The sequence below is a fragment of the Podarcis filfolensis genome (genome assembly GCF_964270895.1).
Source record: "Podarcis filfolensis genome assembly, chromosome: 12".
Taxonomy (NCBI): Eukaryota; Metazoa; Chordata; class Lepidosauria; order Squamata; family Lacertidae; genus Podarcis; species Podarcis filfolensis.
Window position 1 is genome coordinate 33874979 of NC_139614.1, and position 24711 is coordinate 33899689.

At 42.6% G+C, this 24711-nt stretch overlaps 1 long non-coding RNA gene across 1 annotated transcript in view; it reads right to left on the reverse strand.

Annotated features, from left to right (window-relative positions):
- Positions 1-2784: 2784 nt before the first annotated feature.
- Positions 2785-24711, reverse strand: part of LOC310745866 — a 48028-nt gene continuing 26101 nt past the window's right edge. Inside the window, exons 2-5 of the long non-coding RNA XR_014540405.1 lie at positions 12670-12839; positions 11602-11780; positions 5443-5594; positions 2785-2875 (exon numbers count right to left, since the gene is read on the reverse strand). This is a non-coding gene — a long non-coding RNA (uncharacterized lncRNA). The remainder of the gene's footprint in view (positions 2876-5442; positions 5595-11601; positions 11781-12669; positions 12840-24711) is intronic.

The following is a 24711-nucleotide window of genomic DNA, read 5'->3' on the forward strand; positions in this document are numbered from 1 at the left end:
GAAACTAAACAGAAAAATAGAAAAAACACATACAGTTTCTGATACTTATTTTCCTCAACCTTGTTTCTCAGACCTCCTCACACCTCCCCTTCTTGTATTCCAATTTAAATTGTCAATTCAGCAAGTCCTTAACTTATTTCTTCACCTTAACTTAAACATTTATTCTAACATACTGTTATTTTACTTTATTTCTTTTTTCCATTTCCTCCATTTATTTTTAACAGCCTTATTTTCACTTAATTTAAAAAAAAGAAAGAAAAAAAAAACCAATTTCACCTTATTAAAATTACTCATCAATACTTATACCTCATTAATTTATTCTTAAACCTTTTTCCTAAGGTCGACCAAAATTTCCCTTCCACGGTTTACCCAATTTCCTTACCACTAACAAAATATAAAACAAATAAAGCAATGCAAATTATCCTTATGTACCCTTTGGATTCCCAACCTCCACCCACCCTTCTCCCGGTTCCAGTCCCCAACCAATATCCATCAGTCTTTATATTATTTATTTAGCCTGGAGATCTCAGGTCCGAGGCCCTTATGTCTCTCTCAGTTCCTTTCTGCCGGTCTCTTTGATAGACCTTGATGTTAAGCCCCAGGTCTCGGAGGGGCTCCGGCCCAACAGAATCGGTGTTACTTCTAGCCAGTCCTCCATACTTAAAAGCAAAAGCAAAGCCTATGGGGTATTCCAACTCTTGTTTCAAATTTCTTTCAAATCCAAATGTCCCCGCAGCTCCAGCTTCTACCTTCAACAAATTTATAATCCTCAGGTCTTCAGATCTCCTCAAAAGAGGATCTCTCCATTTTCCAAATTCCCAATCAAACCAGGCTTTCCGCATCCAGTTTTTATTGTCCTTTTTTATCATCATGTCAGGCCTCATATTGTAGCTCTCCTTTGACTCCTGCAAACCTCCATCTCCTCCTTCGTTTTCTTCAAAAAGAACATATTGCTCCATCGTGTCTACGCTTTCGGTTTCATTTATTTGTTCAGTTGAATAGGCTTCCTGTTTCAAATCCTTATCAGACTCCAAGCTGTTGTTTACTGTCCAGTGTAATAGCGATACCTCTGTAGACAAAGCATCGTACTCATCTTGTAAGTTTCCCAAGAGAACCAGTGCTCTGTCCAATTCTGCTTGGAATTTAGACACTCCAGCCATTTTTGTAATGTAGTATCCTTGTTACCCCTCTAGGGGGATTTAATTCCTTGATCTTCCTTTCAGCTCAAAAACCAAAAGTCCAGTTATTTTGTATCAACCTTATTTTCAACAAGTTATCCCGAATAAACCAGCAAAAACAGCAGAAACAATGTTCTCTTTTTCCAGCTGACAACTAGCTGACTAGCAGCTCACTTGACAGCTGTCAAAATCTTCCATGCAACAGGCTTTCTCATCGGACGTTCCCGGGTCTAGGGGGGGGTGTAGTTTCAGCTCCCAAAATTCTTTTTATCCTCCAGAATATCTTCTTATAATGTCCAAACCGTGAGGTCAGGATCTTTGTTAAAAAAAGCAAAAAACAGATTCTCTCGACCTTAGCTGCCCAGTCCTTTGCTTTAAGTTGTTTACAAAGAGGGGGGGGTGGACTTCCTTTTTAGCCCCTTCCCGCTCGTTCCAAATCCAAGATAAGAAATTTTTTAAAGTTCCAATCTCCGTATTACTCACGGGTTGATGTTTTAGGATCCAATCACTCTTAGAAGAAGTTGGCGCTCTCTGTCAATGGCTTGCGGCTTCACTCCGTAGGCGAGGGAGTACTCTCAGCACCACGCCTTACCCTGCCTCCGTTCCGAAGCCTTTAAAAAGGCTCCGTCGCGGATTGGGGGGCGCAAATGGTGCCCGCCGAGTCTCTGTGTTCACAGGCATCCGCGCCTGTGATTTTAAGGGTCCCCGCTTCGCCGCAGCGGCCAGACCCAGACGCTACGGAGCCGATTCCCTCCGGAGCTCGGAGGGAATCCGCCATTAAACAGTGGCACCAACCCGGAAGTCTGAGGTAAAGGGACTCCTAAGGGAGGATGTATCATAGAGAAAGAGCATTCTGTTCAGGAGAGTCATACTTTTTCATCAAGAGCACAGACAACCAACCAGAGTAGGCTTGCTCCATGATTCTGTGAGCAAGGCAGAGAAATTTTATATAAAAAACCTAAAGACACTTACATGAGAAAAGTCTATAGCCTGGTTCCGGTGTCCATATCACCACTTACGAAGCAGGACCAACCCTATTATTAGGCAAAGTGAGACAACTGATTTTGGGTGTCATGAAAAGTGATGTTTAGCATCATTATATTTTTACTGTTAGGGATGGGAAGAAGCCCTTGTGGGATTTTCTTGCCTCAGGTGCCAAAATAATCGGCTAGCCTAGGGTACTACACATATTGACTTTTTAAAAAGAGGGTATATTCCGCTGCTCTGCCCTAGGCAGCAAAATGTCTTGGACTAGCCCCATTATTAAGCCAAGTTAACTCCATCTTCATGACATTCCCTCTTCCCTTCTTGGTGCATCATGAGTCAACAGATGCCATGATGATTAACCATAGTTTCCTGTTATGTCTTTTTCGTGCTTATTTCAAAAAGCCACAGATTAGTGCAGAAGTAAGGAAGAATGGACTTATGAAATGAACACACACAGAAGTGATATAAACAGGGAAAAGATGGATCTGCTCAACTGAACTTAAAGTAAGAATGTGGGATGTTGTCATCCGGCAAGTTCTGTCACTGCTGGCAAACAGAAAATATCCACCTTGGTATAGCATGATTAAATTTTAACGTAATTATAAGCTACTAGCCTGACCTTTGCATGTTCTCAGTAAGGGCGGCCTTTTTCTTATTTGATGTGCCAGCAAATCCCCTCAGCTGTTTTGGATGGTCATTGCAGAAACATCCTGTATGATCAAAGACATTGTATTTATGGCACATGTGTTGCGGAGGACCGCCATCATTATTTATTTCAACTTCTTATTTATAAAGTTGAGCAATCGACTGAGTTTTGTAAATAGAACATTGAGGGACATCCTGCATCTCATGCAAACATGATGTCTTTGATCTCACTTGATTTCCAAGGCTGCAGTCCTGTGCTAGACATACTGGGAGTGCGTTCCATTGAACTCAACAGGGCTTGTTTCTGAGTAGACATGCACTGAGCGATAACAGTGATTTCTGCCATTTCCACTTATAGTCTGATTTATCCCATTAATCTGGGCCCTGCTAGGCCTGCATACTCAGCAGTTACAGTAAGCTTAATGCACACAGTAGAGCAGCCATGATGGATTAAGATGGATGACACAAGGTCACACACCTGTGTCATTTTTGTGTAAAGTTACTTGGACCTTTGTGCAAACATCTGCTTTGGGTGCTACCATCTGTGACATTGTTATCATGATAAAGCATCACAGCAAACGGCCATGAAGCTAAAACAAAAGTGGGAGTTTCATATGCAAGGTTGGCCCACGCTGTTGCTGCTTTCATGGTAGCAGTGATAGCTGCGGCACACTCCTTGGAGGCCACAACTGCCAGCTCCTCGGCAGCACCCCCACCAATGCCTCTTGGTGGCCTCTTGGCAAGTAGGAGACATTGCTGATCGCCCACCCCCTAGGGAGGAAATGGTGGGGGCTGCCCTCTGCGGTTTCCTGGCCAACATGATTCAGAGTAGGCCTATTTTCCCCTATAACAGCCTTTGATTCCCACTTCTTTTTTTCTTTTTCTTTTTTCCAACCATCTGGTAAGGTTGATTTCATTCCTACCCACCCAGATGTAGATCTTCATTCCACTCTTCTTCCTGATGTTCGTCTTCATAGAGAGCCAGTGTGGTGTAGTGGTTAAGAGCGGTAGTCTCATAATTTGGGGAATCGGGTTCGCGTTTCCGCTCCTCCACATGCAGCTGCTGGTGACCTTGGGCCAGTCACACTTCTCTGAAGTCTCTCCACCCCACTCACCTCACAGAGTGTTTGTTGTGGGGGAGGAAGGGAAAGGAGAATGTTAGCTGCTTTGAGACTCCTTCGGGTAGTGATAAAGCGGGATATCAAATCCAAACTCTTTTTCTTCTCTTCTTCATTCACCCCTTCTTTCCTGGTTGGGTGGGGGTGCCATTCTGTGCCAAAATGTTTTGGGCTGGCCCTGCTCACATGGAATGCAGGGGGCGCCATCTTGTCCTTCACCTCAGGCAGCAAAATGTCACTGTCTGGCCTTGACTTCAGTGCCAGTCCTGCCACACCCTGGCACAAGGCCCAGCTTCTCCCCCAGCCCAGCCTTTTCTCTTTCCAAACACTCCTTAGTTCCCACATCTCTGGTCTTATCTACAACATACATTTAAATCACATGACACCGTCCCCCAAAGAGTCCTGAGCTCTGTAGCTTAATCCTCACAAAGATATAATTCCTAGCACCTTTAACAAACTACAGTTCCCTGGATTCTTTGAGGGGAAGCTACCTGCTTTGAATGTATGGTGTGGATGTGATCTCTGTTTCTCTCTTTCCCTGCTGCATCCACTGACTCATCCATCCAGCTTCAGTTCACTTACCTGTTGGCCTTGTCCACCATCCAGTCCATTTCCCCCTGTCCTGGGTCTCCTCCCCCTGCCTCTGCCTCTGGACCCCACTTCTGGCCAACTATCTCAGCCCACAATTTACCGTACAAGGAGACTTTTGAATTCTTGACTTTCAAACCTACTACGAAGCCTACCAACTCAGGCAATCACTTAGTCTCATATAGGGTTGGGTACCGATGCAAGACTGTGGAACCCAGCTCCAGCCCTTGGAAGCTGTTTTGTTACCATTCTTCAAAGCATACACACCATACATTTAAAGCAGCCCCCGCAAATAAATCCTGAACACGGCTTTTACCTTTCAGTGAGCTGCAATTCCCAGCAGCCTTAACAAACGACAGCTCCCAGGACTCTTGGGAAAGACATGCTTTGAATGTGTTTTAAATGTAGAGTGTATGCAGCTGTAATTCCTAATCTTTTCAAAAGAGCAACTTTGAAAATATCAAGAACGTGGGCCAACAAACGAGCCCTTGCTCTCTCTTCTTTAATTCCCATTCTAAACCCCTTTTTCTAAGGACAAATCAGTGCAAGCAGCTGGTGGCTTGGACGAGCAAGAGATTATATAGACTCAACAATGTGTTTCTTCATAACCATCCCTTTTCTGAACAGCTGTTGACACTGTCTTGTGCAATACTTGTCTTTGATGATTTCAGACACATCAAGTGTGACATATTAGCACTAATCCCGAGACATAGTCTTCAGAATATTAGGCACTCACTGATTCTGAATAATTAGTTTCCATCTGCATAGTTCACAAGGTTTTTGCTTTTTCTATATTAAATGTATTAATTAAAATCATGGGCTGGAAATGCTGAAGGACAAGGGGAAGGAAATTTCACCTGAAAAGTAGTCCACAGTATGGATTAGGGAATGGGAAATGGAGTTCACTAAATATTACCACTGCTTACCTTGACACCTGCTGGCTTTCACTAGTGATGGAGAACCCGTGGACTCCATATTGTTCGACTCCATCTTCCATCAGCCCAAGTCAGTATGAACAGCCACCAGGAATGATGTCAGCTGTAGCGCAACAATATCTGGAAAGCCACAGACTTCCCACCTGTATTTTAGAACAAAGTCACAATGGAGAATGTCACATTTCAAATATGTTTATCCAAATTCTGAACACTTTTATGTGAAGTGGTACAAAAAAATGTTTTAAGGACATGCAACCACCCACTAAATATGCTGCTGCTTTTTTGGATATTGTAAAGTGTTCTTTCTCCCATTGTTTATATTGTGGATTTAATCTCCTTAAATAACCTTGTTGTCTATATTGTGAGCCAAAGGAAATACTTGGGGGGTGGGTTTCTTTTGCTTAAACTTTGGGCTGTATTCAACTAACTTTAACTCAGAGTGGACCCCTTGAAATGAATGGCCATGACTAACTTGCGTTCATTAATTTAAGTGGGTCTGATTTACTAAAAGTTGGTTGAAGATAACCCTTTTACAGTATATGCAAAAAGTTGGATACATACATACATACATACATACATATACTTTAAGCATATCTCCCATTAGTTTCAATTGGCATACTCTTCATTTACTTAACCCTTAAATACATATAGTTGATTCTCTGATGTGATGATGACAAAGTCTTAGTCCAACCTGGCACAAGGCAGCTTACTGTACTGTTGATTTCCACACTCCTTCTACCTATGCAATATTATTTATTGTTATTAAGAACCTTAATTACCCAACTCAGGCCACATCCTATTTTTTAATTAATGGGTTTAAATAATATGGTTATTTGATATTGGTTGTAGATGACCCCATAGTTTGAGGACTCTGCAAAACTTCATTCACTTCTTGTCACAAATTTTTATGGAGTCTCCTGACACCAGACTACATAGGGACTTGCCTCTAGTATAATAGCCTTTTGACTCAGCCGTGATACCCTGTGTTGGTCTTCCCATTTATTGCTTATCGTTATCTTCTCTTGCCAGTCCTTATTCAGGTTTGCTGGATTCTGTGACACCTGTAACCGCTATGAATTGACACAAGGCACTTTCTCTTCAGTCCACAGATATGATGAATGGCAAGAACACAACGTCGAGAAGTTCCTTTCCTGAAAAAACTTACTGTGATATTTAGGTAGTTAAAAGGTTGCGTACATCAGCTGAACTCCAACCCAACCTAAATTGGCTATTTAGACCCTACCAGTAGTTCAGCCAAGTGAGCAGTAGATGGTGATAGTGTACTTTCAACAGATTTTAAATGAAGCGATGGTAATGATACCACTCTTTCAAATATGACTACTATCGGTCAATGCGTATGACATTATTATCATGAGAAGCAATAATTGTTGGGAAATATCAGGCATTATACTGTAGGTACTTATTACAGCAGGAGAAATCAGAAATGTATTTGCGTTGGCTGCCTTGGAAACATTTGTTTTCTGCTTCCCTTGTAAATGCTTTTTTTGAATGATCAGGAAATTTAAGTTCTTCCAAAAGTAAATGTAGCCTTTGAAACCAATGCATTACAGATGTATAGAAAAGGATGGATCAGCCTGTCGCCAGTTCATTTCAATTCACATGTGTTCATTCATAAGTTGGTTTTGTCCTGTTTCCATATTAATCCACAACTATTTATTTTTTAAGAAGCAAAAACTTTTAAAGCATCACATTGAGTATTTCATTGGTTGCCCTCAGTCTTTATGCACTGCTCTTTTTCGCAGAACATATGCATGATTACTCCGAAGTAAACCCCACTGTGCTCAGTGGGGTTTAATCCTAGTTAAGACTGCATACAATCCTATGTACACATACTTAGGTGTAAAACAGGCAAGCAAGATTATGTTTCACGTGTGTTTTTATTAATTATTATTTGAGGGCTTTATCTTTCCTTTTCAAACTAAGCATTTTATTTCATGCATTTTATTTTAAACACAGTATGGCTGCAATCCTTTATTCAATGACTTGGGAGTAAGTCTCATCAAGCTCAATAGGATTCACTTCTGGGCAGATGTGAAAAGGATTATACAGGAAGCCACTTTGATTTAATCTGAAATGATTCTGAATTTAATCTTATAAGAGTCTGTCTTTTGAGGAAGAATTCTCATAACACACATTTTTTTATCTCTCCCCTACCTCAAAAGAGTTTTTTTGGAGGAATATTTAGCATGGTGTTATTTGTGTCAGTGCAGACTTCCACAGCCCCTTCCACGTAAGTGAGTGAGTGAGTAAATAAAATGTCACAAAATGCTGCTGTAAGGATACTACTTCTCCGGCAGATGTATTTGAGAATCAGAGCCATTTGTAACAATCTGTTACTGTACAGAGTCCTGTGTCATATCTCAGAAGCATTTCCTGAGATTAAGAAATGCAAAATGTCCAGCAAACTTTTCTTTCTTTTGTCCAGATAGCGCATGCACTAACAAAGAGACTCAGCAGAAACAAGAGAACAGATCGTTTTATCTCTGGGTCGGCATAAGGAATCAATTTTGTCCTATTAAGTCATGAATAAGGAAGCATTTTCATGGCTGAATAAAATTCAAGTCCTAAAGGTGGGAGTTTAAGACTCTAGGTAGAGAGTTCCTATGAAACAATGTACTTGGGTTTGTTGCATCGTCAGGGTAATACAGCCACAGCAATGTGGTTTTCTCTTAAATTAACAGGCAATCCTTTCATGAAGGTCAGTGCTTCAAGGCTGTGGTAAGGTTAGGAACATAGGAAGCTCTCTTACACTGAGTCAACCCATTGACCCATCTAGTTCAGTAATGCCTACACTGATTTCTTTCTGAGGAGATGCCAGGGACTGAACCAGAAATCTCCTGTATGCAAAGCAGATGTTCTACTACTGAGCTACACCCCTTCCTAATGCGGGGTGTTTGAAGGATTATCTTATCTTACTATACTATATTTGTACTTGCCTGTCGTCATGCTGGCGACCCAGTTAATATGTACAGCCAAGTTTAAACAGTGTGAGGGGAGCCTGAGAAACCCCAGGTGAGTGGGACTTCCGGGTTAGCGCCATCGGCAATGGCGGAATTCCTCTGACTCAGAGGAACCCGCTCCGTGAAAATCGGGTCTTGCCGCCACGGCGAAGGCGGAGACCCCTTAAAAATCCCAGGCGGAGGAAGCCTGGGAACGTGGGATTCGGCTGACACCAGGAGCGCCTCCCCTACTCGCAGGGAAACCCCTTTTTCGGGGATCCGAAGCGACGTGGGGTGAGCAGCGCGGTGTCTTGAATCGACCACTATTCTTACGGAGTGAAGCCGCACAGCCGTTGCCGGAGAGCGCTGACTTTTTCCTGTGGACAATTGGACTCTAAACAAGTACCTGTGAGTAGAACGGAAAATTGGATTAAGAAACACTTTACTTTGGTATTGAAGCGGGAAGGTCTAAACAGGAAGTCCGCCTTCCGCTTTTTGTATATAGATTGAAGCAAAAATTGTGCAAGCCAAAGTCTGGAGAGTTGTATATAAAGACCTAAATTTCCTTCATTTTTAACCATCAAAACCCCTCTTGGAAGCAGGGGAAAAGAGGGGGAAGTTTTGATTGTTTAAGCCTGCGGAGAGAGAGTAAAGAAAGATAAATTTCCACCATCTCAAACCTGGGAACGGGGTGTCAGAGACAGAAGCTTTTGGGGAAGCCCATCAACTGTGAATGGAATGTTTTTTGACAGATAGTTAAAGAAGAGAAACAAATTGATTCCAAAGTTACCTTTTGCACTTAAAAGAAACAAAATTTGAAAAATGAAAGTAACTTTCTTTTGCTGGACTTGCCTTTGAAAGATGGATACAAATGGAAATTGTTCCCTCTAGAGGGAGCTTGTTAAATTGTTGCTGGAGTCGATCTGGGGATTTCACAGCTGTGGAGATTAGGATCGTGAGACCAGACTCTGACCTTGAACAAAAATGGATATAGAAGAAGTTTTGGTGCTTGCTTTTTGCAAGACAAACGCTTTGCTGGAGCAGATGCATGAGAAGATGAATCTCATGACTGTTGCAGTTCAAAATTTTGGACAAACAGTGAATACTTATATAGAAACCACTCAGGACCCAACCCAGGAACCTGTTTTGACAGGGCAAGTGCAAATGCAGAAGACAATGGAGGAGGTTGCTGCTGAACCTCAGGTAACACAGATGGATAGAACCGAGGCCCTGCAGGAGCATAAGCCGCTGTTTTTGAAGATTGAACCTGGAGTGGGCCGGGGGGGGGTCTGGAGTTGTGGGGGTCCTTAATTTTGGAGGGACTTTGAAACATGCATTTAAATATTTTCTGGACTACCCGGTTGACTGTGGGGAATGGGACTGTGGGGAAAGGGCTGATCTGTTGAGGGGAGATGGAGATTTTTTGGGTTGGAGTTTCCCCGAGACCTACTCCTCAATGAGAAAGGAAAGAAATTAAGAAAGAGACTAACAAAAGACAAGGCAAAGTGCTGGTATAAACAAGAAGAAGAACTGCAGAAGGGACATGGGAAAGACTTAACAGCCTCGGACATAAGGTTACCAGGTTGATAGACTAGATGGAAAGGACAGTAAGGCCTGACATAACCCGAGACCAGGAAGAAGGGACGTTGGATGAAGATTGGAAGAAAGCTTTAAAAATTTATTTTGGGAATTAGGGTAAAATTTATTTTGGGAATTAGGAAAAATGGTGGAATGAAATTATTTGGCTTTAGTAGAAATGATATTAGGAGATATGTATAAATATTAAGTTCTAGGATTTAAGGTATTTTATCGTAAGATAAGGTTAAAATAAATTAAGGTAAATTGAATGACAGAATATTTTGAAAGATGAAAAGGATTTGCTGAGTTAATTGATAGGTTAGACTGTTAAGATAAATTATCCAATAAAAATTGAGAAAGATGGAAAGAATTTGCTGAAACAAATAATTAAATTAGAATACAAAAAGGGAGGTGTGAGGAGGTCGATGAAACAAGTAAATGAAAGACAAAGAGATGGAATATTGGATGTGTGTTTTATTTTTTATTTTTTTATTGTTATTGCTGTATTTTTCTTTCTATTTTTTCTTTCCCCCCCTTTTTTCTATTTACTTTTTATATATTATAATGTATATGTTGTTAATTTTTTTTGATGTTTGTTTTCTGTTTCTCTTTTTTTGTAATCTCTAAATTCTTAATAAATATCTTTTTTTTTTTTAAAAAAAGAGAAACCCCAAGTGAGTGAACGAAATCAGTCCACTTGTTCTGGAAATGAAACCCAGCAACTTTTCCTGCCAGAATAGAGGATCTGGTGAGGAATGGCATCAGTGTTAAAAAAAAAAAAGGCAACTCCTGCATGCCTTCCTCACCCTGATTTCCAAAAGCCACAGGCACTGACCAAGGGTGGCCCATCCCATTTTGTCACCTGAGGTGAAATTACAATGTCCTGCCCCCTGGAAGAATGCTCTCAACAAGAGGGGCTGTTCCACCACTGGCAGAAGCACAAAAGCCATGTGGACAACAACTCCTGTCATCCCTGACTGTTTGTCCATGCTGGTTTAGGCTGATGGAAGTCATAGTACAACACTGTCTGGAGGGTACCATATTGGCTATCCTAGATATAAGCATCATGAAGGACTCTGTCAAATCCAAGATGGCTGTCATTTTGTGTTGAGAAGACACAGTAGATGTCTAGCTAGCCTATGCAGTATTTCGACTGAAGGACAGTGTAGACATTTCTACCCATAGCATCAATAACATTTCTCTCTCTTTGAGATGAGTGGGGGATTTGCTTGAATGGATTTCTGGACTTTCTTTGAAATAGTGCTAAAGTACTCAGACACTGGAAACTACTATGCAGCATTTAAAAAGTTTCTGCTTTTGACCCCCCAAAAAAACATGCCTGGAAGATTAGGGGCCCCTCCAAAACAATGTATGATGGGGCAGGGATGTATGGGTGGAGGAGAAGGTTGGGAAAATTTGTCCCCATGAACTTCCTTTACATATTTTACAATCCAAGTCCAACTCTGAGGGATTTCAGAGTCCCCTGTGCCCCAACACATTGTTCAGGAGGGCGACATGACACCACATAGATGCTTGGGGGTGGACATGGATGGCTGCAGGGGAGAGGGAAGGTGGGGAATTTCTTTCCAAGAACTTCTTTCAATTAACTTACCTTAGCATCCAAGCCTTCATAAAGATTTATGATCTCAACGGCAAGTTATTTCTCGTGTAAACTATCTCATCTGCTGAAATACTTAGATGAATGGAAAATCTTGTGTTTGTTTGTCCCCCTCCATTCAAAGCCAGCAAACCTCAGCTTACAAAGAGTTCTAATTTCAAGGTGAAAAGTCTCTGTAATTAAAAAAAAAAAGACCCTTAATTAAGTTTAGAAATTTTTACTAGACTTCCTTTCATGTGACCTTTCCAGCAGGCTTTTAGTTCATCTGGTGTGTATGTGTGTTTGTTTTGTATCGAGGAAAGGCATTAGTGATAATCCATGAAAGATTTCTCCAATGAATAGTAAACACACACCCACCCACCCCCAGCACACCATAACAGGGCATGGCACAGCTGAGCCAATCTGAGGTACCATCATAATGGCTAGTACATAAAGTATTCATTCCAGAGACTGTGACCAATGGACAACTACAATGGTATGATGTAATTGGGATATGTTTTTGCATCAGATCCAAAGTTAAATGATAATTTGTGGCTGACAGCATCCAGCTCCTAATCTCTCTGCATTAGTTCCCCTGTTTTTGCATATGCAGCTGCATCGAGTTATGGGTCTGTATGTAAGGAAAAGCTGCTCTCAAAGCCCCTACTGGGGGCACAGTTGTGATTCTGGGAGTGCAGAAGTTCAACATGACAGCCCCATAGCCACATCCCCCAAGAACAGTCCAAAAATGCAGGTGGCTGTGGTGACACACCTAGCACGCCGAACAGCAGCAGCACATAGCAGAATAACCAGTTGATTAGGTTTTACATGAATTACCGTCCTGTGCATAGTTCCCCAGGAGTAAACGCCATGCAACTCAGTTGGGCTTACTTTTTACTGCACAGGGTCAACTTGTCAAACATACTGAGCTTCAACAAGTGATCTCCAGGCAGCTGAAGTGCAACTGCAATTTGGAAAGCAGACAGCATTGCAAAGAAGTAGGAACCCCATCAAAGAAAGGGGGGGAAGTATCTAGCCTCTGCTCAATTACTTTGCTCATTTTCTGACTTCCTCAGTGCTTACTTGCCACAAAGTTGAAAACCTTGTTATCACCCCATTCACTTGCCAGAGCAAGACATGCCAGAACCAGACCTGCAGAGCAGTCCACATTTACTGAATAGAATACAGTTCGCCTTTGTGTCTTGGGATGCTGTCTTGTTTGGAGGAGTGGAGACAGTAGGAAAACAGTGAGCCTGGACAAGGTAAGTTGCAACAGAAAAGCATCTGAGCACTTGAGAGATGGGACTTCACATGCTGAAAAATACATGCTGAAATTGGAATAAATCCACTAATTACATATTAAGAATGATAAAAGATTACAGCTATGGTGGATCACTGGGATTACAGGGTCAAACATTGTACAGAGATAGCCATCTGTCTCACTGTCTATCCATCCCTCCCGAACAAAAAGCAGCTGCTGGTGGCTGTTATGAGGGGTATGTTTGGGACAGAGTGCACAACCCTTTCCCTACCATCCATTTTCCCTCTAAAAAGTGCTCCCAGCTGCTTTTCCCTCCAGAGGGGGCGGCGGAATAGACCTTCTGTTGTACTGAATCATCTTTAAGTAAAGACTTGTCTTAATGGCTCCTGATATTAAGAGAGATTATGAGTGCTACTATTTGACTTACTATTAAACTTCAAAATCTTAGCCTAGGGTTTACCAGGTAGTACAGGGGTAGTCAATGTTGTCAACTAAAACTCTCATCATCTGTAACCTTTGCCCATGGTGGCTGTGGCTGATGGGAATTGTAGTCCAAAACATCTAGAGGACATCACATTGGCTACTACTGGGATAGTGGCTCAATTTCTTGGTTATCCAAAGAATTTTTCAACAGAGTGAGGAAAGGGACAGGTATGTGTGTGTAAAAAAGCACAACAGTTAAGAGGGAATGAGATGCCTTATGCACCCTAGGTTATTGACTCATCTTATGCACAAAACAAAACACTATTCTGATTTGGGAGATTTGACATTTATTTCAACTGCTTATGCTTGTGCTTTTGGAGTGAACATCAGTATTTTATTTACAGAACAGGATATTGCTCAATTGTTCTGCTTTTTATATCTCCCAATCCTACCATCATGAGCAACCCTAAATTGTTGTTTCCAGAAGGGCATTCGGCTTGCTCCACTTAAGCCTTAGTTGGCTCAAACACTTCCATATTGGAACAGATCTGTGGTCCTCCTTTAGGGATGAGGAATAATGTGCTTCACAGAACTAGGATGTTTTGCCTTTTTTTGGCTATACTGACCCAAAGAAGTATCTAGCCAGCCTTAAAAACCAACAAATGCTTTTGAAATAAGAGTCAGAAGTAACTTTTCGAACTATCTATACATAGTTTTGTATGTTGATGAGCTTCGCACAGAGTGTGTGAGGAACTTCATGCACGGATTTGCAAAAATGTTGCCTGTTCAGTTGCCCTACTTTCCTCAATATGTGAGAGTTATTACTTCAACTACTTTGCATGACCACCAAAAAGCTTACGATGTGTATTTATTATAGGCTTAACAAGGTCTCAAATGCAGAAAACATTTCCCCCTCCAGAATAAGGTTACCAGATTTTTTTCAATGAATCCAGGGACACTTTTCAACTTCCTATTAAATAGATGGATTTTGCCAGGGGACTGATTAGTAAATCCAGGGACTGTCCCCGGGAAACGAGGACGTCTGGTAACCTTACTCCAGAACACTAGGGTGTGCAACTAGCAAGGCAATTTGCATCTGGAAGCCTTCATCTACCTGTGAACCATGCTTGATGAATAGGGTTTTGGAATCCATATGAAAGTTTTAGGCATACATTTTATCTAGTTGCTTATTTAATTGCTTTTCCAGCCTGCCTTTCCTCAAAGAAAATTCATAGTATTCCCCTATTTTTATACTTTCAACAAACTGCTGGGATAGATTGGGCTGAGAAATGGGTTGACTGGCCCAAGGTCATCCAGAGAGCTTTGTGGATGAGGAGGGAGTTGAACCTTGTAAGAAGAGCCTGGCTGGATCAGGCCCATGTCCCATCAAGTCCAGCCCCTTGTTCTTGTATTAAGAAGGATACTGCCTCCAACCATGGAGGCAGAGAGTAGCCATCATGATTAGAAGCCATGGATAGCCTTCATGAATTTGTCCAATCCTCTTTCAAAGCTACCCAAGTTGGTGGCTATTGCTGCTTCCTGCATGAGTAGGTTTTGGGAGCTGGGTGAAGAAGTCCTTTCTTTCATCTGCCCTGAAACTTTCCACATTCAGCTTCATTGGGTATCTATGAGTGCTAGTGTTGTTGCTGTTATTCCTGTTCCTGGGATGTGGCTTTGACTGGCCAGCTAAACCAGGAGAGGGTAGCCGATGGATCTCAAATCCTCGGTGAGTTAGGGACTTCCCCCACATGCGAAGACAGGCTCTGGCAGATTGAGCAGATGAGACCAATAGTGGGTCCAATGGTCGAGAAGGCAGTTTCTGCACGTGCTGTAGAGTGAAGTGAGGGGCAGATGGGGTTTGTCAACATTGGAAGGTAGCCCATCTAAGAGAAGGAAAACTCTGCTCCTAATAATAATAATAATTATTATTATTTGTATACCACCCTATATCCACAGATCCTAAACCTCCACTGCCTTGTGGGATATCTTCAGGGGAAGAAAAGGATACAGTGCAAACCCTACTCAAATCTGGAGTAGAGTCTCTAAGATGGTTGGATGGTGCTTTGTATGCTTCCTTCTGGCAACTCCTGCAGCCAAGCTGGTGCCAAACGTATTGCTTTGTTTTCCTTTGGATCACATTAGTGAGTCCGAGATGGCTGTCTTGTTGTCCGGGCAGCCTAGGACCTCTATACATACTGCTCAGGCTTGCACCCCAGGGAGGTCACTTTGGTGCTGCTAATGCAGACATTTGACTTCACCCTGGAGGCACACCCCATTGTCTCTTGAGACTGATGGATGCCATCACCATCACCACCATCATCATTATTATATTTATATTCTGTCTTTTTCCCTGACAGAGACTCAAGGCAGCTTACTGGTAAAGTGTCATAAGGGAGGGAGAGAAATTACTCTCTGTCTACTTTCTCCATGCCATACACAATTTTATATAAACTTCTTACACACTTTTTCTCTAAACTAAAGAGTTCTACATGCTAGACTTGTATAAAATGGTTGGTTTTATGCTGAGTTCTGCACAGTTTCAGCTTTCAACCTGCCAACCATGCAGAAAAGGGGAATACTTTGCTTTGGTTGTAAATCACTTCAGAACTTTTTACTGCGAGAAGCAATGTATAAATTGAATGAACCTAACCTGCTGGCAGACAACTGAAGAAAGAGAGTGGAAGAGAATCCTATGAGCATATGGCCTAGAAAAGCCAGAAGGATACATAGGAACACAGAAATCTGCCTTATCTGTTGGTCCATTTAGCTTAGTGTTGTCCAGATGTATGGTCCATCTGGCAGTGGCTCTCAGGGTTTCACCTGGAAGTTTTTGCAGGCAAAATACCATATTTTTCGCTCTACAAGATGCACCAGACCACAAGACGCACGTAGTTTTTGGAGGAGGAAAACAAGAAAAAAAAAATATTCTGAATCTCAGAAGCCAGAACAGCAAGAGGGATTGCTGCGCAGTGAAAGCAGCAATCCCTCTTGCTGTTCTGGCTTCTGTGATAGCTGCACAGCCTGCATTCGCTCCATAAGTCTTATAGGGCAAAAAATACGGTAGATGCTCTACCACTAAGCTATGGGCCTTCTTTTAAACATCCTTCTTTTGGGGAGAAGGATGCATGCTGGGGAGGAGATATTATTTCTATTGAGGCACTTGTCAGCAATAAAATATTATGTATTTGAGAGGAACCTCCATTATTAAGCCGGTTGGGTCCCATCATTTACATTATGACGCTATTTATCCACAGAGAAAACACTTTAATTCTAATAAAGATCACAGACAACTCAAGATGGAAATAAATGGCTCAAGAAGATCAAGACTAAATACCTCGGAGAGAACAGTTAAGACAGTGGTTCTCAAACTGCCCTCCCATTTCCAGGAGACCACTTGAAAAAGGTGTGGTGCCTTCAGAGCTGGCATCATCATCTAACCAAAGACATTGGAACATAAAGGTAAAGGTAAAGGGACCCCTGACCATTAGGTCCAGTCGTGACCAACTCTAGGGTTGCGGTGCTCATCTCGCTTTATTGGCCGAGGGAGCCGGCATACAGGTTCCGGGTTATGTGGCCAGCATGACTAAGCTGCTTCTGGCGAACCAGAGCAGTGCACGGAAACGCCATTTACCTTCCCGCCAGAGCAGTACCTATTTATCTACTTGCACTGGCGTGCTTTCGAACTGCTAGGTTGGCAGGAGCAGGGACCGAGCAACGGGAGCTCACCCCGTCACGGGGTTTCAAACCGCTGACCTTCTGATCAGCAAGTCCTAGGCTCTGTGGTTTAACCCACAGCGCCACCCATGTCCCTATTGGAACATAGGAGGCTGCTTTATACAAAGACAGACCAATGGTCCATCTAGCTCAGTACTATCTACACTGACTTGCAGCAGCTCTCCATGGTTTCAGCATAGCTGTCAATGTTTCCCCCTTTTTAAGGCAAATTCCCTTATTCCGAATAGGATTCCTTGCAAGAAAAGGGAAAAGTTGACAGCTATGGGTTTCAGGCCCTACCTTGCAATGCCAAGGATTGAGCTTGGGACCTTCTACATGCAAAGCTGATGTTCTACCACTGAGCTGCAGCCCTCCTGTGTGGCATGTTAAGAAAACCATGGCTCCTAGGCCAGGTCACTGAGAAGGCTTCATTCATCTGGTCACGGAGAAAATTGTGGGCAAAACCTTGTTAGAATTGCTCTATAAATCCCTGGTAAAAACGGCCTTCATCCCCACTGTTAAAGAAAACAAGTCAAGTGCAGGGTCAAGGTTAATTGTCCCATGACATATTGGAAGAACACCTGAGCAGAACTCAAGGAGGACAGGACTCTCCCTTGTGTGTGCCTTTAAAAGCACAAGAAGAGTTCTGCTGGATCTGGCCAAAGGCTCATCTAGTCCAGCATCCTGTTGTCATAGCAGCCAACTAGGGACCAATGGGAAGCCTGAAAGCAGGACCAACACTCTTCTCACCTGTGATTCCCAGCAACTGGCCTTCAGATGTATCTTGCAAAACGTAAGATAAATACGTGGTGGGGTTGTGTTTCCCCCCCCTCCACATTTCTGAATTTAAGCCTGTTCACAGGCTTCCATTTCTATGGAGTTTGCACAGGAGAACTTCCCAGTGGATTGTGTCCAAACTAAGCTCTCTCTACTCAAAGACCATTCCTTACAGCCTTTGTTGGTAAAAGAAATGGAATGTAGCTACCTCTTGGTAGTACCAGCATACATACCTCTTTGTGTGATCTTGTGCTGTGCTGGAAAGAGAGAGAGACAGAGACAGAGGGAGAGGGAGAGGGAGGGAGGGAGAGAGAGAGAGAGAGAGAGAGAGAGAGAGAGAGAGAGAGAGAGAGAGAGAGAGCTACACATTTTGAAGCCAATCTTTTATGAAAAGTCAGTGTTAACAAAAAACCGTGCAGTAAAACTAAGTAGAAAACAAGACACCAGAAAAGGAAATAATGGTTTTGAGATTGAAATCTAATACAGAATGGAATAAATCCTGGCTTTCTTTGTGGATTCCAGGGCCTTATGAATACACAATCATGCCAGCTTTGGCCAGAGGCTATTGTAAAGAGGTTTAAATCTCAGGAACCCAGATAGGGGGGAAAATGCAAAAATATAATCACAACTCTGATTTTAGCTTTCATCCATAGGTTGCATTTGAGAATGCAAAGAAGGAAATGATCTTTTAGGTTAGTCCTCCAAGCATTTAAAGTTTTCATGTTTATTTTGGGAGCCAGAGTCCTTTTCTGAGATCTTTATGCTCCAATAAACTAGGTGTAACTAATATAAAGAATGCAATAAACCACATGATGCAAAGAATAAGGGTCTTGTATATGCGCAGCAGAAATCTTCAAAAGAGCAAACCGAGAACTATTTTAAGGGACGTTGAGACAAAGTAAGTTTAACTGGGTGACATTCTCAAATTTGACACACGAGTATGTGACTGTATCCCACGTTGTGCAGAATTACACCCCCACCCCCGATATACATACAGAGCTCCTGTGCCAGTGTTGGTCCCTTGGTCATTTCAATAGAAAGATCCAATTCTCATGCACACAAATACTCATATCCCGACAGCCGCCCCCTGTAATAAAATGGGGCAATGTGGGCTGAGGCTGTCCAGGATTCTACCCACTCCACTCCATTCCCCCTCCCTCCAAATTTTCCATTTTGCACCAATCGTAAGCCAGCATTCCATACCCACTGAACATGCTCAGTTCTCACTGAGCTGTTTCAAGTGGTGCCCATTCTCGGCAACATTCAAAATCTTGGGATTTCTCCATTGGCAGAACTCACTTCCATCTCTGGGGACGTTTAAAAATGGCTTCATAATGTGAATCAAGACATTAACCAGCCAGACGATGAGATGGTTCTCTACAATATGTACAGATCACTCAATGAGAACCCTCTGCTCACTCCAGTTTTCATTTCCCCCATCTCACCCACACAGCAGCATTTTCTGTGGATTTTAAACTCCTTTTCCACATCTCAGGGTTTTTCTCTGAAGACTTCCTGCATGTCTGCAAACCTCTGGATTATCCAGATACCTTCTTGAGCATGGTGGACGGATGCAGGTTTGACTACAACTGATTTCACAGGTGAAGACTCGAACTGGACGCAGAGGGAACAAGTGGCGCCTGTAGTAAAAATGCTGCAGGATGGAGAACTCCTGTTAATGGCTAGCTGGCTGGAACCCTGGCCAGTTCCAGGACACTCCTTTCCATGGCACCTCTCCTCCCCTGGTTTTATGTTTTCTTTTTCTTTCCTCCAAAAGTCAGCCAGTGTCAGATATACAATGCATATGCTCTACCACTGAGCAGCAGGTAAAGGTAAAGGGATCCCTGACCATTAGGTCCAGTCGTGACTAACTCTGGGGTTGCTGCGCTCATCTCACTTTATTGGCCGAGGGAGCCAGCGTACAGCTTCCAGGTCATGTGGCCAGCATGACTAAGCCGCTTCTGGTGAACCAGAGCAGCGCACGGAAACGCCGTTTACCTTCCCGCCTGAGCGGTACCTATTTATCTACTTGCACTCTGACGTGCTTTCAAACTGCTAGGTTGGCAGGAGCAGGGACCGAGCAACGGGAGCTCACCCCATCACGGGGATTCGAACTGCCGACCTTCTGATCAGCAAGTCCTAGGCTCTGTGGTTTAACCCACAGCGCCACCCGCATTCCCAGAGGTGTAAAAAAATAATAATCATGGATGGGTCTAGAGAAAGTGAATAGGGAGACCATTTCTCCTTGCCTGATATTACTTGAACTTAGGGCCACCCAATGAAGCTGAATATGGGGGGAAAGTGGTGCTGAATGTTTTGTCAGAACAGACAAAATAAAGTGCTTCTTCACACAGAGCATAGTTCCACTATAAACTCCCACAAGAGGTAATAATGGCTTTAAAAGCACATTAGTCAAATTCATGGATGCTAGGGCTACTAGCCACAATGGCTACATTCTACCCAAGGGTGGACCTTGGTAATATGGCACTCTGTGCAAGAGCAGAATTTGATGCCTCCCCCTGACCTTACGCTGCCTCCCCAAAGCCATAGAAGAGGCCAGACTTTGGGAAGGAGGTGCAAGGGCTCTGGCATGGCCCTAGAGCACCCTCATCTCATTCCCAAAGCTGGGCAAGTGCTTATTAGGCTTTGAGAAGGAGGTGGGGTGATGGCCCCTCGGCTCGGCACCCTGTGTGGGGGAACCAGTTATGCTGCACTAAATCTGCCTCTGTTCTACCTCCATGGTCAGAGACAGCATCTCCCTGGATATCAAGTGCTGGGAATCGCAAGTGGGGAGAGTGTTGTTGTGTTCAAATGCTGCTTACGGGCTTCCCATAGGGATCTGGTCAGCCACCATGAGAACAGGAGGCCAGGCTAGCTGGGCTTCTGGGTTGATCCAACAAGGCTATTCTTATGATCTTACAATCACTCTCCAAAGTTGTCGTCTCTCAGTTAATCTTGAACCCTTGACCTAGGAGGGCTAAGTGTTCTCTTTGAAGGCCTCCTTCCATGAGAAATATTTAGATCTGGCATAGGCAAACTCGGCCCTCCAGATGTTTTGGAACTACAGCTTCCCTGATCCCTAGCTAACAGGACCAGTGGTCAGGGATGATGGGTCTGGAGTAAGATCTCAAGCTGTTCCTATTTGCCTTCCAAATAGGCAGCCCAGCCCACCATCATTTTTGAAAACCATAAATCCCACCATCATTTTAAAGGGAAAGTAATAGAATGAGGCCATCATCGTGAAATGCTTTTGGACTCGCATATGTGTCGAAGTCTTAGTTTTAAGATCCCAGGATTCTTTTTAAAAGACTTCATGCACCATAATAAAGTCTGGTTTATGGCTGAGGCTCCTTTTTTCTTCACTGCTAGGCTTTGAAAATATGTCATGCCTCACTCAGTCTTCACTTCAGAGGTCAGAGGTGTGCTGTAAAATGAAATGTTAATTTTATAGATATCTGGCTTTGGAATATCCAGACCAGTCAGTTCCAATACATTTCTTTATTTCTTTGAATTTCTAGCCCACCGATTCATATATTAAAATGTTGGAGTCCTGTATGGAGGTTGGGAGCATAGGAGTGTGCCGTATAGTGAGTCCATTTAACTCAATACTGCTTACACTGACTTGCAGTAGCTCCCCAGGGTTTCAGCCAAGGGTCTCTCACAGCCTTAGCTGGAGATGGAAGCTTGTATAAGGCAGCTTCCCATGTTCCTATTGTTCCTAGATAAAGGTGGAAAGCGTAATGCTGGTGGTCAACAAAAGAGGTTTAAAGACTGTCTCAAGGCAAATCTAAAAAAATGCAGTATAAACACCAACAATTGGGAAACACTTGCCTGCGAGCGCTCCAGTTGGAGAACAGCCTTTACCAAAGGTATCATGGACTTTGAAGACACTCGAACTCAGGATGCAAGGGAGAAACATCCTAAGAGGAAGGCATGCTCAGCAAATCCACACCGTGATCAATTCCCACCCAGAAACCAATGTCCCCGCTGTGGAAGGACATGTGGATCCAGAATTGGCCTCCACAGTCACTTATGGACTCATTGTTAATAAGCATGTTTGTGGAAGACAATCTTACTCAGCTACAAATGATTGCCAAAGAAGAAGAAGAGATAAAGGTATTTGGAGCCTTAAGTAGTGCAGGATTTGTGTCCAGGATGGGGGAACGGGTAGCAAAAATTTCAAGAAAAACCAAGAGCCTTGTAGTTTATGCCATTATAAATATGTTAAGTCTTTAAGGTGGCCTTCCTCCAGAAATAATTTCCAGGGTGAGCTCCAAAACAATGAAAAATGCAAGTGCTTTTGATGAAAATGGGCATCTACTTGTGCTATTTAACTTTAGCAGCCAGAAGCATGAAGTTACACATATATACATGCCAAGTTCTTTGCACTGCACCTTATGCCTGCTGCTGAACTGTAACTGAGGAGGAAGGCCATTTTTAGGTACCACATCGATAGAATGGTGGACCTGTGCTGAGGTCTTTAACAGCAGCCCACCCAGGCACAAATTAAGATTATGTGGAATCTGGTAGATGCAAACACAGCGGACACCGCGTCAATAGAGCACTGAAGTAATCTTTGAGAGCAAGATTCTCATATCTGCTGTATGCCTAAGAACTCTTAAATGAGGTCACCGCCACACTGTCAATATTTTGTGGGAGGGATTCAAACCTACACCAGAAAATAAAGTTTGTATAATTGCAGTTGGGAAAGTGATGGAGAAATGCATAGAAAAAGTGTGGCTGAACGAATGTTTAGTGGGAAATTGTATAAACACCACACAAGTACATGAGGATGAATGTTCATTCTGGCATAACCTCCCCACAAACAAATCAGAATGAATGCTTGCTGAACACCGGACATGGTCTAACCTCTGAGTTTGCAAACAAATCAGGATGGATTCTCAATAAACTGGTTGTCTGGAGGAGCCACGAGTGACACTGGTTGCTGCACAGAGACTGCATGGAATGAGTCTGCCATGTGCCAAGCACATCCAGATGCTCCAAATAACATATTTCTCCCCCTCCAAAATTTCTTCCAAAAATTTTTCTTCAAATTTTTGAACACTGGCCGACATTCTGAGTATTTGGATCTATTTTTAAATTTTATTTCTGGGATCATCTGGCTCATAATCACCAGGGAAACTCTCATAAATACATGCATATCAAAAGATGGGTAATATCACACAGATACAACTTGCTTAAAAACAGGACCACCGCCACCAACATTTCATAGCAATTATAGGCAACAAGATATCGTGGTTCTTGCAGTCGTTCCTTCCTTTTCCTATAGATGGCACTAAAATGTTAAATGTTATAGCTTGCAGTTCTCAAGTACTTTCAGTTGTGGCTCCTATGTGGAGTATGAATATGTAACGAAATTGAAGTCCAACGGAAGAGGGGAAAATAGCTATGTAGAGATGGAGAGTCTTTACCTGCTTATTCCGCGAGAAAGATATTTACCCATCTAACGTTGCACATGGCTATTGTGGATGGAAGAACAATGCAATGTTCTCTATAAAGTTCAGGCGTGGAGTTAAGAATCGGCTACTCTACTTGAAAGCTATCTTTCAAATTCTGTGTTCCTTTTCTTTCTCAGCTTCCCAGAGAGATTAATTTTACAGTCTTTGGGAACAGAGACAAAGGAAATAATAGTGAAAGGTAGAGATTCATATCAGTGAACTTAGTTGTGTGTGATTTCTTTCATTAAGAACAAAGAACCTCCAAGAGAGATTTGGCGAGTCTAATATCCGCAGGCAACAAAGACTTCATAATGTGTCCTTCATTAATGCAAGGCTACGACCTCACTGCCACTTTCAGCTGACTGTCATCGAATCTGTGAAAGAAGCAATGCAAATGCACGTGTGAACCAGCCATTGCGTTCAAGGAATCCATTGATGCAGGTTTCTTTTTTGGGGGGGAGTACCTTTAATAGCTAGCTCTTGCCTAATATCCTATGACAGCACTGGAACACTTATCCCACACCAAAGCTGCAAAGCTGTGCCCTTGCCATGCATTGTTCCACCATTTGAGGTATTCCAAAGTTCCAGACTGACTGGTTACATTTGGACTTATATCAACATATCAGGCTTTGATGTAGCCCTTTGTTCACACACAGAACCCCTTTGCTCCCCCATTTGCTGGAGTGCACAACTAAACCAGGAAGCCTTTTTATCAACCATAGTTTCCTGTTTCATTTGAAACAAGAAACTATGGTTGCCAGTTTTAGAACAAGTCAGGATATTACAAATTGCTTGAAGTTGGTTTAATATTCTGGCTTGTTCCAATGATGATAGCCATAGTTTCTTAGTTAAGCAAAGAGGTTGCGCATGTGAGTAAGGGTTTTGTGCATATCTTGGCTTAGTAAGAGGAGATCACCTGGCTGTTGTGTGTTCTATCTGCCAGCTCTGATGTGTGCGAATGTTTAAGTACAGCCATAAGTGGCCACGATGGCAATATTCCCACAGCAAGGCTGGTCATATTATCCATTATGTGGGGATGGGAAATTGTAGTAGAGAATTTGGTTAGTATTTTTTTATTTAAAATATTGTCTGTCTATAAAAATAGACAGTTGCACAAATTAATGTACAAAAGCTGAGACCAGCAAGAAGACGAAAAATAGCAGCACTTAAAAAAACAACCCCAAAACCAAACCCAACTGCATCATTTCTGTGCTGCCCCATAAAAACCAGAGTTTTCTGAGTGGCTGACATCAAACATTAAACGTCAATTAAAAAACCAATAAAAGTACAGAAGCAAATGGCAGCAGGGGTACAAGTCCATAAGTAAGACGATCTAAAGAAACCCAAACAAACCTTAAAAGCATAGGATAATTTTAAACAATGCCATCAACATTCAAAATAGTGGCAGCAATAAAAGTGTACCATTACAAATTCTAAGAACTGGTAAAAGCCTCAGCGAACAAAATCACTTAAATTTGCCTCCTGATTAAC